At 49.0% G+C, this 20,326-nt stretch overlaps 1 protein-coding gene and 1 pseudogene across 1 annotated transcript in view; one reads left to right on the forward strand and one right to left on the reverse strand.

Moving 5' to 3' along the window:
• The window catches only part of DUSP9 (dual specificity phosphatase 9), a 28,937-nt gene that overhangs the window by 4,577 nt on the left and 4,034 nt on the right, over positions 1–20,326 (forward strand). The window lies entirely within an intron of this gene.
• On the reverse strand, positions 722–19,862 carry LOC147684324 (small nuclear ribonucleoprotein F pseudogene; annotated as a pseudogene).

Raw genomic sequence — 20,326 nt, forward strand, 5'->3', positions numbered from 1 at the left:
TGTATCCGAGAGACTTAGAGATATCTATGGAAGTGTGCTGTGTATCTGAGAAACATAGAGATATCCATGGAAGTGTGCTGTGTATCTGAGAGATGTAGAGATATCCATGGAAGTGTACGGTGTGTGTGAGAGACATAAACATATCCATTGGCGTGTAAGGTGTATCTGAGAGACATAGAGATGTCCATGGACATGTACGGTGTATCTGAGGGACGTAGAGATATCCATGGATGTGTGTGGTGTGTCTGAGAGGCAGAGATATCCATGGACGTGTATGGTCTATCTGAGAAGCGTAGAGATATCCATGGATGAGTACGTGTATCTGAGAGACATAAAGTTATCCATGGACGTGTACAGTCTATCTGTGAGGCGTAGAGATATCCATGGATGGGTACGGTGTATATGAGAGATGTAGAGATATCCATGGTTGTGCACGGTGTATCTGAGAGACGTATAGATATCCATGGACGTGTACACTGTATCTGAGAGACGTATAGATATCCATGGATGGGTACGGTGTATATGAGAGATGTAGAGATATCCATGGTTGTGCACGGTGTATCTGAGAGACATAGAGATATCCATGGACGTGTACGGTGTATCTGAGAGACGTATAGATATCCATGGACGTGTAACTGGATGCAGGCTACGATCAGTTCTGCCTCTGGATTACCCAGGCCCTCGACACTCTTATCCCTGCCAGATGGACCAAGGCCCGCATTCACACGGCGAGTCCATGGTACAACTCAGAACTTGCTACCTTGAAAAAGGAATGTAAGAAGGCAGAGAGACGCTGGAGAAAAAGCTATGATGCCAGCCTTAAACAAGAATATGTCCTGCTCCAAAAAACTTACCACCGTAAAGTCTGCAGAATAAGAGCGGCATATTATGCATGTGAAATTAACAATAGCTCTAACACCTCAAAATCGGTTTTTAAAATTCTGAAAGACCTCACGGCAAAAAAATCTGTCAACGCCATCACTACCTCGCCCGACCTCTGCAACAACATGGCTAATTTTTTCACAGATAAAATCATGAAGATATACGACACTTTCCCCAAAGGCCCACAGTCACCGGTTACCTTTGATCCTACTAGGCCTTCCCTCACTTCCCTTCCTACACTTGACCGTGAGACTTTCTCTAAAATCCGTAGAAAAATTAAATCCGGGTCTCCGGCAGATCCCTTGAAGCCTGACCTTTTCTGTGACGCTCATGTACTCATCACAGACCACGTCCGTGACATCATCAATCGGTCACTCTCCACTGCCAGTGTTCCTATCAAATGGAAGCAGGCCTGGGTGTCCCCTATTCTAAAAAAACCTACTTTAGATCCCTCACTTCCGGAGAACTTTAGGCCGATCTCCCTGCTCCCTTGGCCTGCTAAAGTGGCCGAGGCACACGTCAATAACATCTTGTCCAACTTCCTCCTCACCAATAACATCCTGGATGACTCCCAACACGAGTTTAGAGCTGGCCATAGCACCGAGACAGCCTTGCTCAGTGTTTCTGAAGACCTCCGTTCCATTCTTGACGCCGTGGTACTGCAGCACTGGTCCTATTGGACCTCAGTGCTGCCTTCGATACGGTGTCACATGAGGTCCTCTTGATGAGACTGGAGGAAATTGAAGTCACAGGGGCAGCTCTGGGGTGGTTCAGAGACTTCCTGTCTAAGAGGTCTTTCAAAGTCTCCACCCCCCCTTACATCTCGAAGGAGCATAGCATTGGACAGGGAGTGCCGCAGGGCTCGTCCCTTAGCCCTACCCTGTTCAATGTCTATGTCCGCCCGTTAGCGGAGGTGGCCAAAAGGAATGGAATGGCTTTGGTATCATATGCAGATGATACCCAGTTGGTGGTGGCTTTGAATAACAACAGTGGTCTGGAAGCCCATCTCTTTAAACAGACACTCATTGACATCACCAACTGGATGACGGCGAATTTTCTCCAATTAAACGCCGGTAAAACCGAGATTCTCCTCCTGGGAAAAAACACCGCTTCCTGGGGAGATAACTGGTGGCCTGACATTCTGGGCCTACCCCCCAAGCCAAAAGACTGTGTCAAAAATCTAGGTGTCTGGGTCGATTCGGATCTAAAATACACCATCCACACCAAGAAAGTGGCTGCCACATGCTTCGGCATTTTACGCAACATCAGGCCTATCCTGAAGTTCTTTGACTGTCGCACCCGCCAGCTCATCGTCCAGGCGACGATCCTTTCTAGACTGGACTATGCCAGTTCTCTCCTTTTGGGAGCGAACCTGGCCGAAACCACCAGACTGCAGAGAGTCCAGAACGCGGCTGCCAGGGCTTTGGTCGGCCTCCCTCGCCACTCCTCAGTTTCAGGAACCTTAAGAAAACTGCATTGGCTCCCGGTGGGAAAAAGGATCCAGTTTAAGGCTCTATGTTTAGCCTTCAAGATCCTCAAAACCGCCTCTCCCCCACTGCTGAGTCCCCTCTTGTCTGAGTACACACCCAGCCGATCTCTCCGCTCAGAGGGACAACATCTAGTGATCATTCCCCGCACTAGACTTGCCAGAGTTGGTGGACGTTCTTTTAGCCTCCTTGCTGCCAAGCTATGGAATAGCTTGCCTGTAACCATACGGGGGATGCATGATCTCTTAGCCTTTAGAAAGGGCATCAAAACCCATCTTTTCCAATAATTTGTTTTCTGTGCACCTTCATTCCGCATTCTGGTCAGCTCACAGCGCCGGGACGCCCCTTGGCTGGGGCAGCCGCGCGCTATACAAATTCCCATAACATAACATAACATAACATCTGAGAGACGTATAGATATCCATAGACGTGTACGGTGTATCTGAGAGACGTATAGATATCCATGGACGTGTACAGTGTATCTGAGAGACGTAGAGATATCCATGGACGTGTGAGGTTTGTCTGAGAGACGTAGAGATATCCATGGATGTGTACAGTGTATCTGAGAGGCGTAGAGATATCCATGGACGTGTACGGTGTATCTGAGAGACGTAGAGATATCCATGGACTTGTAAGGTGTATCTGAGAGACGTAGAGATGTCCATGGATGTGTACGGTGTATCTGAGGGACGTAGAGATATCCATGGACGTGTACGGTGTATCTGAGAGACGTATAGATATCCATGGACGTGTAACTGGATGCAGGCTACGATCAGTTCTGCCTCTGGATTACCCAGGCCCTCAACACTCTTATCCCTGCCAGATGGACCAAGGCCCGCATTCACACGGCGAGTCCATGGTACAACTCAGAACTTGCTTCCTTGAAAAAGGAATGTAAGAAGGCAGAGAGACGCTGGAGAAAAAGCTATGATGCCAGCCTTAAACAAGAATATGTCCTGCTCCAAAAAACTTACCACCGTAAAGTCTGCAGAATAAGAGCGGCATATTATGCATGTGAAATTAACAATAGCTCTAACACCTCAAAATCGGTTTTTAAAATTCTGAAAGACCTCACGGCAAAAAAATCTGTCAACGCCATCACTACCTCGCCCGACCTCTGCAACAACATGGCTAATTTTTTCACAGATAAAATCATGAAGATATACGACACTTTCCCCAAAGGCCCACAGTCACCGGTTACCTTTGATCCTACTAGGCCTTCCCTCACTTCCCTTCCTACACTTGACCGTGAGACTTTCTCTAAAATCCGTAGAAAAATTAAATCCGGGTCTCCGGCAGATCCCTTGAAGCCTGACCTTTTCTGTGACGCTCATGTACTCATCACAGACCACGTCCGTGACATCATCAATCGGTCACTCTCCACTGCCAGTGTTCCTATCAAATGGAAGCAGGCCTGGGTGTCCCCTATTCTAAAAAATCCTACTTTAGATCCCTCACTTCCGGAGAACTTTAGGCCGATCTCCCTGCTCCCTTGGCCTGCTAAAGTGGCCGAGGCACACGTCAATAACATCTTGTCCAACTTCCTCCTCACCAATAACATCCTGGATGACTCCCAACACGGGTTTAGAGCTGGCCATAGCACCGAGACAGCCTTGCTCAGTGTTTCTGAAGACCTCCGTTCCATTCTTGACGCCGGTGGTACTGCAGCACTGGTCCTATTGGACCTCAGTGCTGCCTTCGATACGGTGTCACATGAGGTCCTCTTGATGAGACTGGAGGAAATTGGAGTCACAGGGGCAGCTCTGGGGTGGTTCAGAGACTTCCTGTCTAAGAGGTCTTTCAAAGTCTCCACCCCCCCTTACATCTCGAAGGAGCATAGCATTGGACAGGGAGTGCCGCAGGGCTCGTCCCTTAGCCCTACCCTGTTCAATGTCTATGTCCGCCCGTTAGCGGAGGTGGCCAAAAGGAATGGAATGGCTTTGGTATCATATGCAGATGATACCCAGTTGGTGGTGGCTTTGAATAACAACAGTGGTCTGGAAGCCCATCTCTTTAAACAGACACTCATTGACATCACCAACTGGATGACGGCGAATTTTCTCCAATTAAACGCCGGTAAAACCGAGATTCTCCTCCTGGGAAAAAACACCGCTTCCTGGGGAGATAACTGGTGGCCTGACATTCTGGGCCTACCCCCCAAGCCAAAAGACTGTGTCAAAAATCTAGGTGTCTGGGTCGATTCGGATCTAAAATACACCATCCACACCAAGAAAGTGGCTGCCACATGCTTCGGCATTTTACGCAACATCAGGCCTATCCTGAAGTTCTTTGACTGTCGCACCCGCCAGCTCATCGTCCAGGCGACGATCCTTTCTAGACTGGACTATGCCAGTTCTCTCCTTTTGGGAGCGAACCTGGCCGAAACCACCAGACTGCAGAGAGTCCAGAACGCGGCTGCCAGGGCTTTGGTCGGCCTCCCTCGCCACTCCTCAGTTTCAGGAACCTTAAGAAAACTGCATTGGCTCCCGGTGGGAAAAAGGATCCAGTTTAAGGCTCTATGTTTAGCCTTCAAGATCCTCAAAACCGCCTCTCCCCCACTGCTGAGTCCCCTCTTGTCTGAGTACACACCCAGCCGATCTCTCCGCTCAGAGGGACAACATCTAGTGATCATTCCCTGCACTAGACTTGCCAGAGTTGGTGGACGTTCTTTTAGCCTCCTTGCTGCCAAGCTATGGAATAGCTTGCCTGTAACCATACGGGGGATGCATGATCTCTTAGCCTTTAGAAAGGGCATCAAAACACATCTTTTCCAATAATTTGTTTTCTGTGCACCTTCATTCCGCATTCTGGTCAGCTCACAGCGCCGGGACGCCCCTTGGCTGGGGCAGCCGCGCGCTATACAAATTCCCATAACATAACATAACATAACATCTGAGAGACGTATAGATATCCATAGACGTGTACGGTGTATCTGAGAGACGTATAGATATCCATGGACGTGTACAGTGTATCTGAGAGACGTAGAGATATCCATGGACGTGTGAGGTTTGTCTGAGAGACGTAGAGATATCCATGGATGTGTACAGTGTATCTGAGAGGCGTAGAGATATCCATGGACGTGTACGGTGTATCTGAGAGACGTAGAGATATCCATGGACTTGTAAGGTGTATCTGAGAGACGTAGAGATGTCCATGGATGTGTACGGTGTATCTGAGGGACGTAGAGATATCCATGGATGGGTACGTGTATATGAGAGATGCAGAGATATCCATGGACGTGTACGGTGTATCTGAGAGACGTAGAGATGTCCATGGAAGTGTACAGTGTATCTGAGAGACGTAGAGATGTCCATGGACGTGTACGGTGTATCTGAGAGACGTAGAGATATCCATGGACGTGTACGGTGTATCTGAGAGGCGTAGAGATATCCATGGACGTGTACGGTGTATCTGAGAGACGTAGAGATATCCATGGACTTGTAAGGTGTATCTGAGAGACGTTGAGATATCCATGGACTTGTAAGGTGTATCTGAGAGACGTAGAGATGTCCATGGACGTGTACGTGTATCTGAGGGCCGTAGAGATATCCATGGATGGGTACGGTGTGTGCGAGACGTGTAGAGATGTCCATGGACGTGTATGGTGTATCTGAGAGACGTAGAGATATCCATGGACGTGTACGGTGTATCTGAGAGACGTAGAGATATCCATGGATGTGTAAGGTGTATCTGAGAGATGTAGAGATGTCCATGGACGTGTACAGTGTATCCGAGAGACGTAGAGATATCCATGGATGTGTACAGTGTATCTGAGAGACGTAGAGACATCAATGGACGTGTACGGTGTGTCTGAGACACGTAGAGATATCAATGGACGTGTACTGTGTGTGTGAGAGACGTAGAGATATCCATGGAAGTATACGGTGAAATATAAAAAAAACATACAGTGAAATTTAGGAACTCCCAGGCAGGGATCTGCTCAAGCTCCTTGGTGCACAGGGTGGGCGCTCTCTAGCCCCTTGGATCACAAGTTTCACGTGTAAAAGTCCCTTATATCAAATAATGTATTTTTAAATCCGTTTATTTTACTCTTTGGCCCAAACCCCCATTTTACGTTGAAGTCAAACTTTTTTTGTTTTGTTTCCCGCAACTCATGGAAAACAATCTTTCCCAGCATCTCACGCCCATCATAACAAAAATCAAAGAAGTGTACTCCGAGCCGGCACACATCTGTGTGCACTTAGGACTGGGGGGCCACGCACAGGGGTCGGGCCCGGGGCCCCAGAAACGGACCACAAACACGCAGCACAGAGCGCGAGGAGAGCAGAGCAAAGAAAAGTGTGAAAAACAAAATAAAAACCTGCGAGAGTTCTGCCAGCACTGTCCGGGGTCGAGCAGGACTGACTTCGTTTGTTTGTTTATGTGTCAAGATTCTTGCTATAGTGCTTCGGGGCCCCTCTACATAGGACGTAGGGTGACCAACCGTCCGTAAATTTCACGCACAGTCCGTAATTTCGGGCATCTGTCCGTTGTCCGTGAAGGATCTTTTAACGGACGCCATTTGTCCGTAATTTTAACCAGGCACCGGTCGCACCTCCGTAAAGCCGGCACACCTTCCACTCACCTCCCTTCTTGACGCCAATGCTGAGCTCGGGTGTAACAGACTCCGAGGCAGTACAAAAGCTCACGTACCCAGCAGAGTTGGAGAGGCACAGCGGGGTGGCAACCCTCACACCTCCAGCCCTTGATGAGCTGTTAAGAGGTGCTTGCTTGAAGGTGACTGAGAGGGGGGGCGGCAGCTTCAGGAGCAGGGCATCTATTCAGATGCAAACAGCCCTGAATGCGCCATGTCTCCGCAATTTAGAGGGGCTTCACACATTCCATTTCTGCCAGGGCCCGAAACATCCTAGAACCGGCCCAGATTACACCGAGGCAGCGCTTGGTTCTCTTCACAGAGCGTAATTACTGTCACTAGATTGTAAGCAAACCTCGGTTCTTCAAACATGCAGTCTATAATGTAGGAAAATAAAGAAATGGCACAATCGCACCCACACTGATTGACAAAGTATGGAGGACAATCAGTTAAATCAGTTCTCTTGGAGTATCTCCTTTAAGTACTGTACATCACAGTGGGGGATGGAAAAACTAACATTTTGGACTGAGAGTCTGTCTTCTCATTGTCTTGTCCAGGACGGGGTGAGGAGCCCTACCCCACCCTGGAAGAGACCAAGATAATACCAGAATACTGCATGCCCACCCCTGTGCCCACCCTGGTGGATCCTGTTCCCCCTCCTGTGATGGCTCCTGCCCCCCCCCCCCCAGTGATGGCTCCTGCCCCCCCTGTGGTGGCTCCTGTCCCCCCCTGCCTGTGATGGCTCCTGTTCCCCCATGTGGTGGCTCCTGCCCCCCCGCCTGTGATGGCTCCTGCCCCCCCCCCCCCTGTGGTGGCTCATGTCTCCACCCTGGGTGGCTTACGTCCCAGTCCTGGAATGGCTCCTGCAGCGAGGGTGAAGTTCTTGATGGGCCCCTTCTCAAAAAGGCTCAGCTCAAAATTAATATGAAAAGGTGGGCGAGTGAGCAAGTGAAGGGATGAGTGGATGAATTAGTGAAAGGGTGAATGGATGAATGAACGATTGAATACATTGCAGACATCCACAACAGCTTCGACATCCAACCCGGAGACCATCCCACCCAATCTTCTGCCGTACCTGCACCCCCCTCGAACATCCTTAACGACTGGAACCCAATCTCCACCGAGGACACCATCCGCCTGATGAACTCCATCCACTCAGGATCCCCCACAGACCCATGTCCTCACCACATTTTCAACAAAGCAGACTCCATCATAGCACCACACCTCCGAGACGTCATCAACTGCTCCCTCAACTCCGCCACCTTCCCGGAAAGCTGGAAACACGCCGAACTCAGCGCCCTTCTGAAAAAACCCACAGCGGACCCCACCGAACTCAAAAACTACCGCCCCATCTCGCTCCTTCCATTCCCGGCCAAAGTCATCGAGAAAGCCGTCAATAACCAGCTCGCCGCCTTCTTCGAAAGCAACAAATCCCTCGACTCCTCACAGTCCGGCTTCCGAGCCAAACACAGCACGGAGACCGCTCTCATCGCAGCAACAGACGACATTCGAACTCTACTAGACAATGGAGACACAGTCGCCCTCATCCTCCTCGACCTCTCCGCAGCCTTCGACACAGTCTGCCATAGCACTCTTCTACAAATACAACAGGTGATGGACCGAATGTGGATCAATGTCACACACTCACCCCAGTCCAAAGATCTGGGCCCAAATCCATCGTTTTTTTGCACTCCACACCACCCCGGGTTAGACAATGGCGATATGCAAATCAGCTCTGACCCTGTGCCCCATGGGAACAGTCCAGTCCGAACTACAAAAGCCATGTCCTTCCCAGAACGGAATCAAGCATCCGAGGACCGGACCGGTTTCGAGGTAACACCTCTCATCAGCCCGGCTAGCTTGACTCCAGTGGTGTGGAGTGCCTGGGACCCACGTCTGGGCATCCCCAGCGCACTTAGGGCGGAATATGCAAATACAACAGGTGATGGACCGAATGTGGATCAATGTCACACACTCACCCCAGTCCAAAGATCTGGGCCCAAATCCATCGTTTTTTTGCACTCCACACCACCCCGGGTTAGACAATGGCGATATGCAAATCAGCTCTGACCCTGTGCCCCATGGGAACAGTCCAGTCCGAACTACAAAAGCCATGTCCTTCCCAGAACGGAATCAAGCATCCAAGGACCGGACCGGTTTCGAGGTAACACCTCTCATCAGCCCGGCTAGCTTGACTCCAGTGGTGTGGAGTGCCTGGGACCCACGTCTGGGCATCCCCAGCGCACTTAGGGCGGAATATGCAAATACAACAGGTGATGGACCGAATGTGGATCAATGTCACACACTCACCCCAGTCCAAAGATCTGGGCCCAAATCCATCGTTTTTTTGCACTCCACACCACCCCGGGTTAGACAATGGCGATATGAAAATCAGCTCTGACCCTGTGCCCCATGGGAACAGTCCAGTCTGAACTACAAAAGCCATGTCCTTCCCAGAACGGAATCAAGCATCCAAGGACCGGACCGGTTTCGAGGTCCCAGAGCCTCCACACCACTGGAGTCAAGCTAGCCGGGCTGATGAGAGGTGTTACCTCGAAACCGGTCCGGTCCTCGGATGCTTGATTCCGGTCTGGGAAGGATATGGCTGTTGTAGTTCGGACTGGACTGTTCCCATGGGGCACAGGGTCAGAGCTGATTTGCATAAAGCCATTATCTGACCCAGGGTGGTGTGGAGTGCAAAAAACGATGGATTTAGGCCCAGATCCTTGTACTGGGGTGAATGTAAGACATTGATCTACAATCTGTCCATCAAATTGTTTTTTGTAATTTTCTCCCTGAGTGTACTGGGGTAGCTCAGACGTGGGTCCCAGAGCCTCCACACCACTGGAGTCAAGCTAGCCGGGCTGATGAGAGGTGTTACCTCGAAACCGGTCCGGTCCTCGGATGCTTGATTCCGGTCTGGGAAGGATATGGCTGTTGTAGTTCAGACTGGACTGTTCCCATGGGGCACAGGGTCAGAGCTGATTTGCATAAAGCCATTATCTGACCCAGGGTGGTGTGGAGTGCAAAAAACGATGGATTTAGGCCCAGATCCTTGTACTGGGGTGAATGTAAGACATTGATCTACATTCTGTCCATCAAATTGTTTTTTGTAATTTTCTCCCTGAGTGTACTGGGGTAGCTCAGACGTGGGTCCCAGAGCCTCCACACCACTGGAGTCAAGCTAGCCGGGCTGATGAGAGGTGTTACCTCGAAACCGGTCCGGTCCTCGGATGCTTGATTCTGGTCTGGGAAGGAATGGCTGTTGTAGTTGGGACTGGACTGTTCCCATGGGGCACAGGGTCAGAGCTGATTTGCATGAAGCCATTATCTGACCCAGGGTGGTGTGGAGTGCAAAAAACGATGGATTTAGGCCCAGATCCTTGTACTGGGGTGAATGTAAGACATTGATCTACATTCTGTCCATCAAATTGTTTTTTGTAATTTTCTCCCTGAGTGTACTGGGGTAGCTCAGACGTGGGTCCCAGAGCCTCCACACCACTGGAGTCAAGCTAGCCGGGCTGATGAGAGGTGTTACCTCGAAACCGGTCCGGTCCTCGGATGCTTGATTCCGGTCTGGGAAGGATATGGCTGTTGTAGTTCGGACTGGACTGTTCCCATGGGGCACAGGGTCAGAGCTGATTTGCATAAAGCCATTATCTGACCCAGGGTGGTGTGGAGTGCAAAAAACGATGGATTTAGGCCCAGATCCTTGTACTGGGGTGAATGTAAGACATTGATCTACATTCTGTCCATCAAATTGTTTTTTGTAATTTTCTCCCTGAGTGTACTGGGGTAGCTCAGACGTGGGTCCCAGAGCCTCCACACCACTGGAGTCAAGCTAGCCGGGCTGATGAGAGGTGCTACCTCGAAACCGGTCCGGTCCTCGGATGCTTGATTCCGGTCTGGGAAGGATATGGCTGTTGTAGTTCGGACTGGACTGTTCCCATGGGGCACAGGGTCAGAGCTGATTTGCATAAAGCCATTATCTGACCCAGGGTGGTGTGGAGTGCAAAAAACGATGGATTTAGGCCCAGATCCTTGTACTGGGGTGAATGTAAGACATTGATCTACATTCTGTCCATCAAATTGTTTTTTGTAATTTTCTCCCTGAGTGTACTGGGGTAGCTCAGACGTGGGTCCCAGAGCCTCCACACCACTGGAGTCAAGCTAGCCGGGCTGATGAGAGGTGTTACCTCGAAACCGGTCCGGTCCTCGGATGCTTGATTCCGGTCTGGGAAGGATATGGCTGTTGTAGTTCGGACTGGACTGTTCCCATGGGGCACAGGGTCAGAGCTGATTTGCATAAAGCCATTATCTGACCCAGGGTGGTGTGGAGTGCAAAAAACGATGGATTTAGGCCCAGATCCTTGTACTGGGGTGAATGTAAGACATTGATCTACATTCTGTCCATCAAATTGTTTTTTGTAATTTTCTCCCTGAGTGTACTGGGGTAGCTCAGACGTGGGTCCCAGAGCCTCCACACCACTGGAGTCAAGCTAGCCGGGCTGATGAGAGGTGTTACCTCGAAACCGGTCCGGTCCTCGGATGCTTGATTCCGGTCTGGGAAGGATATGGCTGTTGTAGTTCAGACTGGACTGTTCCCATGGGGCACAGGGTCAGAGCTGATTTGCATAAAGCCATTATCTGACCCAGGGTGGTGTGGAGTGCAAAAAACGATGGATTTAGGCCCAGATCCTTGTACTGGGGTGAATGTAAGACATTGATCTACATTCTGTCCATCAAATTGTTTTTTGTAATTTTCTCCCTGAGTGTACTGGGGTAGCTCAGACGTGGGTCCCAGAGCCTCCACACCACTGGAGTCAAGCTAGCCGGGCTGATGAGAGGTGTTACCTCGAAACCGGTCCGGTCCTCGGATGCTTGATTCCGGTCTGGGAAGGATATGGCTGTTGTAGTTCGGACTGGACTGTTCCCATGGGGCACAGGGTCAGAGCTGATTTGCATAAAGCCATTATCTGACCCAGGGTGGTGTGGAGTGCAAAAAACGATGGATTTAGGCCTAGATCCTTGTACTGGGTTGAATGTAAGACATTGATCTACATTCTGTCCATCAAATTGTTTTTTGTAATTTTCTCCCTGAGTGTACTGGGGTAGCTCAGACGTGGGTCCCAGAGCCTCCACACCACTGGAGTCAAGCTAGCCGGGCTGATGAGAGGTGTTACCTCGAAACCGGTCCGGTCCTCGGATGCTTGATTCCGGTCTGGGAAGGATATGGCTGTTGTAGTTCGGACTGGACTGTTCCCATGGGGCACAGGGTCAGAGCTGATTTGCATAAAGCCATTATCTGACCCAGGGTGGTGTGGAGTGCAAAAAACGATGGATTTAGGCCTAGATCCTTGTACTGGGGTGAATGTAAGACATTGATCTACATTCTGTCCATCAAATTGTTTTTTGTAATAGCACTCTTCTACCGCGCCTCAAAAACATCGGGATCCAAGGAAAAGCACTGGAATGGATCACCTCATTCCTCACCGGAAGAACCCAGAGAGTCCGCCTCCCACCATTCAAGTCCGAGGCCACTGAAGTCATCTGCGGCGTACCCCAATGTTCCTCACTCAGCCCCACCCTCTTCAACGTATACATGAGCCCCCTCGCGACCATCGCTCGCCAACACAACCTCAACATCATCTCCTATGCAGACGACACCCAACTGATCCTATCACTCACCAAAGACCCCAACACCGCCAAAACCAACCTACATGAAGGTATGAAAGAAGTAGCAGAGTGGATGAAGCACAGCCGTCTGAAACTGAACTCAGACAAAACAGAAGTCCTTATCTTAGGCACCTCCCCCTCCGCTTGGGACGACTCTTGGTGGCCAGAGGCCCTTGGAAAAGCACCCATCCCGACGGACCACGCACGAAACCTGGGCGTCATCCTGGACTCCTCTCTCTCGATGAACAGACAAGTCTACGCAGTCTCATCTTCATGCTTCAACATCCTCCGCATGCTCAAAAAAACATTTCGCTGGATCCCCACCGAAACCAGAAAGACAGTCACCCATGCACTGGTTACAAGTCGCCTGGACTACGGAAACACCCTATACGCCGGTATCACCGCAAAACTCCAGAAAAAACTCCCAACGCATCCAGAACGCATCAGCCAGACTCATACTAGACATCCCACGCAAAGACCATATCTCTAGCCACCTGAAAGACCTCCACTGGCTCCCCGTCAATAAGAGGATTACTTTCCGCCTCCTAACCCACGCTCACAAAGCACTCTACGAACTTGGACCCGAATGCCTCAACACACGACTTTCCTTCTACACCCCCCCTCGCCAGCTACGATCTTCCAACCAAGCCCTTGCTACCATTCCTCGCATCAATAAAACCGCCATGGGAGGTAGATCCTTCTCCTACCTCGCAGCTAAAACCTGGAACACACTCCCCACCCACCTACGTCTCACACAGAACCACCTAGCGTTCAAAAAGCAACTTAAAACCTGGATATTCGACAAGTAATTCCCTTCCCCTCCTCAAGCGCCTTGAGACCCTCTGGGTATGTAGCGCGCTATATAAATTTCTGACTTGACTTGAGAGGATGGATGGATAGATGAGTGAGTGGAAGGATGGAAGAGAGAAAAGGTAAATAGCTGGATGTATGGGTGGAAGGGTAGCTGGATAGGTAAAAGGGTGGATTGATGAGTGAAAGGATGGATGAGGGAAAAGGTGGATGCTGAGTGAGTGAGTGGGTGGATGCATGAGTGAAATGATGGATGGATGGATTGATGAACTGATAAGTGCAAGGGTGAATGGATGGACAGATGAGCGAAAGGGTGGATGTAAGGATGGATGTGAGTGAGTGAAAAGGAAGGTAGAGGGCCAAAAGGATGGATAGATGAGTGAAGGATTGAAAGGATAAATGGATGAGGGAAAGGATGGATGAGTGAAAGGGTCAATGGATGGATTCATGAGTGTATGAGTAGATGGGTGGGTGGGTGGATGGATGGAAGGAAGGATTGCTAAGTGAAAGGGTCGATGGAGAGAGAAAGGGAGGATGGCTGACTGAAAGTGTGGGAGGATGAGTGACTTGGTGGATGGATAGTTAGTGAAAGGATGGCTGGATGGGTGAAAGGGTAAATGGCTGGATGGATGAGTGAATGGATGGATGGATGGGTAGAAGCGTGGATGGATGAGTATACAGATGGATAGGGTGAAACAGTAGATGGGTGGATAATGGATGGATGAGTGAAAGGATGAATGAAGGGATGGATGAGTGAAATGATAGATGGAAGGACACATGATGGATAGGTTTGCAAATGGTTGAATATGTTTGGATATGGCTGGGCTTACTTATATACTACTGTGCGACCTCTGATGTGTCTGTAAAACTTATCCAATTGTCCTGAAGTTTTGTCCTGAATTTTGACCTCCTGTCCTGAATTTGTGTCCTGAATTTTGACCCTTTGTCCTGAATTTTTACACTCACCGTCCTGAATTTGCACCAATGCCAGTTGGTCACCCTAATAGGACGGCGAGCGCTTTACATGCAAGAGGGACATGCAAAGAACACGTGGCAGACAGGAAGCTCCGGCCTCCACAGTGCGGTGTTCTTCGTAGCACATGATATCAGAGCACGAGTTCCAGGGCGCGGCCCGAAAGGCCTTCTGGGAGATGTAGTTTGGGGTCTATTCAAGCAGAGGTCGGTGTGCCCTGTCGATGGTCGTTGTAGCGTGAGAACCGTGAGCTGCAAGCCGGCCAGTAGGGCTGGGGCGGGCAGACTCCTGCCAGGCAGCGGTGCTGGTGCCTCTCCAAGGGGGCAGATGGCCCCGGTGCACACCTCAAGCACCCCAGCCGAGAGAGCGGCCCTTCCACTGGCTGTGAGGGGCCGGAGGGGCTGGGCTCATGGCCTATCCCTCGTGTCCTGTCCCAGCCACCCCCTCTGCAGCCCCCCACTCTGTACCTCTCCTCTCTGTACCTCCCCCCCCTCTGCAGCCCCCCCCCCAGTCCGGCTTTCCATCGCATGGAGCTCCCCAGACTCGCCAGTTCCCGCTCCCACCCCCTCCCCACTTCCCTTACAGTGCTCTATTAATACCTCTGCGTGCACACATCTGTAACTCGTTCCCTTCCAGATGTTGACTCTCCCCGCCCCCTCCCGTTCCAACAATGCCCTCTGCACACACACGGTCTCTGCCACTCGAGTTTAGCCTTCAGCTCAGAGACACTTCCTTACGTAGATCTAAGGTGGGGCAAAGGCAACGGTGCTGTAGGTGCAGTGGCACCAGGGCGGGGAGGGGCCCACTCTACACCAGTTATAGTGGTACGTGGGAATGGGGGTGCATTCCCCTTGCACCCCTGCCCACACCTCTGGACAGAGTATGGCCTGTCTCCCTTTCCTCTACTCTGTGACCTACGGGTTACTGCCATCAGTCTGGGCGAGGGGCACCTGCCCGCCCATGGACTCGCCCCTTAGATGGCAGCGCCCCCGGTAACCCTTCTCTGTCAGGCGCCATTGCCAAACTCCATAGGGGGATGTGGCATTTTGGGGCTGCATCTGGGTCCTTGTCATAAATATAGGGTGACCAGCTTTTGAGAAGCAAAAATCGCGACATAAAAGTAGGTTAGCCAACACTGTGGCTGAAAGAAAAATAAACAAGCATTGGCATAGCCTAAAGGTCTCGCCTTTAGGACCTTATAAGTGTTCAGTTATCCAGCACAATATCCTCGGTGCAACAACATCAAGCGTTGCATGGCTAAACACTTATAAGGTCCAAAAGGCGAGACCTATTGGCTATGCCAATGCGTGTTTTGAGTGAGTGGCTCGTGCAGTTATGCCACTGTGAGGTAGAGATGCTGTGAGTGCTTTTATAGGAGTTCCTGTGATATTGCACCTCTTCAAAATGTATCTTGGGTCTGGGGTAATACTTCTAGCCCCTAGTCCTGTCTTCTCTCACCCATATGAGGCAAATCGGCTTATAGCGCCACACTGGCGTCTCACAACTCAAGACACGTATCCCTCCCGCTCAGGTAGTGGCAAAACATCCACATTCAATCTTGGTAGAGTAGCGTCTTTCACAATCAGAAACGGCCTCCTTGTCTTCGCCTCTGTGTCGCCCGGAAAGAAATCTCCAAGCTTCTTGCCGATTGCTATCTTCTTCGTGTGCCACGGCCGCCAAAGTGCACTGAGACACCAGTGTGGCGCTATAAGCCGATTTGTCCCCGGCCTCATATCATTGATTAATTCCTTGTTACCCTTCTCCTGAGGAGGCCAAATAAGAAAAGGCTGAAACGTGGACACGTCGACATTTCTAAGGAGGAGACCTTGGAAGTATAATTATTCCTGGATTTCTAGTCTTCTTCGTTGATTGGGTGCCAATGTTTATTGTAAAAACATTTTGATATATTCAATACGAATAACAAAATTCCGGAGAGGGTCATTAAATGTGCTCTGCTCATATACTTTTTGTATATTTTCCTTCAATACCATCTTCCCTTGTATAAAAGTAAGTCCCATACCCAGGTATAGAAGGGTAATTTGGGTATACCCCTATTGCTTCTAAGTGGTCTATACAGAAGCCGCTTTGATAGTACGTTTTTTAGGGCTACAATAATGCGACAAATGTTCTACAAAGTGCTGTTCACAGCCTGCATGCGGAGGTTCCGCCTCCGCTTGTCCTATCTTTTGATGTGCAGAGAACTGCACAGTGACTGTGGAGTTCTTGTGCACATAAGTATACGTGTTAGTAGTAATGTGAGAGAGACAGGGAGATGTTGGAAAATGGAGAGTACTTATGACTGAAGGGGAATGGCCCCAGACCCTGCTCTCCCCGTGCTGCTGCATCACTCTTGCTCCTGTCTTCTCCCTGTTTTTTGAGTGCCTTCTCCTTGCTTTTCCCACATTTTTATTGCTTTCTCTTGCATTTCCCCCTGTTGTTTGGGTGCCTTCTCCTTGCTTTTCCCACGTTTTTATTGCTTTCTCTTGCATTTCCCCCTGTTGTTTGGGTGCCTTCTCCTTGCTTTTCCCACGTTTTCATTGCTTTCTCTTGCATTTCCCCCTGTTGTTTGGGTGCCTTCTCCTTGCTTTTCCTGCATCTTCATTAGTTTCTCTTGCATTTTCCCCTTTTTGTGGGTGCTTTCTTTTTTTACAATTTTTTTTTATTGTATAAACCAAAATTCTACATTCATACAGACAGCGAACCATAAATGATACATCTACTAAAGATTAACAGCCATCTTCAGACTTTATTCTCTCATTTTTAGGTCTCGCCTTTTCCATTCCGAAGGAATGGGAAATTGCGAGAATTCAAGTGCTCAAAATACTCGTGAAACCACAGGTTTTTTCATGCGGTTTTCTTCGAGTTCACATGGCCACAGGCACGCGCTTTTGGGCCATAAACTTTCACGGCCATCTGTTCCCCAGCACCTCCCCTCTCTCTCCCTGCGCACAGCCTTATTGGATTTCTCCTCCCCAGCCAGCTTCCCCCAGGCCGTAGCAGCACTCCTCCCACAACTTTGAAGTGAAGCTTAGCTTCACTTCAAAGGCCCCTGCTGCTTCACACCCTCATCGCCGCTCGGCCCCCTCCCCTGCCCGCCTTGTCGCATTTCTCCTCCCCCCTCCCCTTCTCTGCCTTCCCTCCGTCTTGTTTTTTTGCGGGATCACCACAGCGCCTACCGAGATATAAACGTGATGCACAAGTATCTTTAATGAAAATGGCAAAACCATGTCATACAAAAACGACCACTGAACAATCAATTAAAATGAACACTGACAACATAAACCATTAAAAAAATCCGCAAAAGTAAGATCGTTGACAAGAGCAGGCAGATGCCTTGGTGAAAACATCTATTCTTCCAAGGCGGTATTCGATACCAGCTCTTCGTGTGAAGCGAAGGAGGCATTCATTCTTTTCATGTCCACTTAATGTTATTGTGTCCATGTCATGCAAACACATATCAGCGATTCAGCGCACAGCTGTCGAGGCCTACGCATGAGCTGATGGCCACGCGCTGGGCTTGAGTGACAGGCGGCGCATGCAAAGGTAAACATGTCGATATGATGAACGGATAACAGGGAGGCCTGCCTCGCGGCCAATGGTGAGGGGCGCATGCACCGCAGACCGGAGTGCTGCCCCCCAGCGGGTATACCTGATCCGCGCTCCGCTGGGCTCTCACCGCTCCCACCTTCGCCTGCTGCTTGCACAGGGAAGCAAAATGTGACATCATCAGTGCCGACCCCCATGAACTTAGAAGATGGTGAAAGATTACAAAGATCAAGGGACAAACTTCTTCCCACAGTAGTAGAAACTAACTTTGTGCTACACGTGGTAGTGTACTGGCCACCCACAAAGTGCTTCTACATCCCGGCTTGGGGAGTAAGCGCTACATAACTCTACAATACAAATCTATACCTCTGGAGAGGTTTCATTGCCTTTGTTCGGTTCCTTCCCACCACATACATCTTACAGTACAAAGAATAATAATTATATGTGTGATTTACTTAATTTAAAAAAAAGGTGCTACAGTTATTCTATAGCACTCTTTTCACGCTCCAACATACTTCAACGCTTGATTCTTTGATGTTGGATCTTCTATACAAGAAGTAAACATTGCCCTTCGTTCTCCGGCGCCTGAGTAAAATTACACCCCACCGGTGATCTCCTGCACATCAGGCACACGTATACTGCTTTTTGCCTAGTGTAATTTCTCAAAATATAATGCATACGTGTACATATGCACAATTTCTCGAGGGGGTACACACAACAGGGTAGAACAAATTTGTACCAAAAGTACTTCAAAAAACAATACGGCAGACCAGATATGTTAAGATTTAGACAGGATGTACAGACAGATATGCATCCTCTGAAAAACTAGTCACATGCATTGATGCATAAAAAATACATCTCGATTTGGGGTGGGTGCAAGTCATTTAAAATGAATTGCCAGCAAGTTAAGTTGGCTTTCTTCAGGACCGAAAATATGTATGAACCACGATCTGTATGCTGTAACCACCACGCGCTATTTGTGCAGTTAGCCAGTTCTGTGAACTAAGCTCATTCACACTTCTTTTGTCACTGCATGCCGTACATTACAAATCATACTGAGTGTAAGCCTCGATTTTTGAAGCAGAGTCTCACTTCTTGGAACACAGTCTGACATCTGTAGCCTGAGTCTCACTTCTTGGAACACAGGTTAAATCCAAAGTGCGATTTTCTCTTCTTGGAACACTGCCTCGCATCCGTGCCTTAACTAATAGAGGTTTCATAACGTACGATAGTGCATTTCCACAGATTCATTATGAATTTTCATTTAAGCTGTGTGTAATTTGACATGTAGTTACTGGAAGGTGAAAGACACAGATGGGAGGAAGGAAGTTAGGCTATATGTATTGCTGTATTTCTATTTTGCCACTATTTTATCTACTTCGGACCATTGCCATTTATAAATTACAATCACTTTTATTTAAGTATTAATTATTTAAAAAAATTAAAAGCCATTGTTATTTGTAATATCAATACATCTAAGTCACGTCAATACAAAACATGTGGCATTACAAATACTAAAAGTGTCACATTTGCTAAAGTTAAAAGTATTGGCATTGTAAATCACAAAACATAAATATAAAATGTCATTTACAAAACCAATAGCTCCAACTTTCCTACTGCGAGACCTATTGGCAACGCCAGTGCTTGTTTCATCTTCTTCCTCCTCTTCCACTCCTCTGATATAGAGGACATTGTTACACCTTATCAGGACTTCACCCAGATGTCCAGATAACGCCCCATCAATGTATTATTCTGTGTTTGCCAGCTGCATGTTCATATATCCATCAACGGATACTAGATAACCTTTGTATTCCATTCCCCATTTTAGATTGACCATTACTGGCTTGCCATTCAGTCCGTGGAGGAAAGGCTTTGGGTTCAGTGGTAAACTCATGCTGGGTTAATATTCCCTCACCGGGAAAACACAAAAAAATTCCTCCCCGGGCCGTAGAAATCACATGCCACCGCTGGAGTGCTGCGAATGATTGTGGGTGCTTTCTCATTGCTTTTCCCCCATTTGCACTATTTTCTCCTTGCTTTTTCCCCTTTTTTTGAGTGCCTTCTCCTTGCTTTTCCCCCGTTTCCCCTATTTTCCCCTTGCTTTTCCACAGTTTTCTGAGTGCCTTCCCCTTGCTTTCTCCTCATTTTCATTACTTTCTTGTTTTTTCCCTTTGTTTTTGAGTGCCTTCTCCTTGCTTTTCCCTAGTTTTCATTGCTTTCTCTTGGATTTCCCCCTGTTGTTTGGGTGCCTACTACTTGCTTTTCCTGCATCTTCATTGGTATCTCTTGCATTTTCCACTTTTTTTGGGTGCTTCCTCAATGCTTTTCCCCCATTTGCACTATTTTCTCCTTGCTATT

The sequence above is a fragment of the Lissotriton vulgaris genome, chromosome 10, assembly GCF_964263255.1.
Source record: "Lissotriton vulgaris chromosome 10, aLisVul1.2, whole genome shotgun sequence".
NCBI lineage: Eukaryota > Metazoa > Chordata > Amphibia > Caudata > Salamandridae > Lissotriton > Lissotriton vulgaris.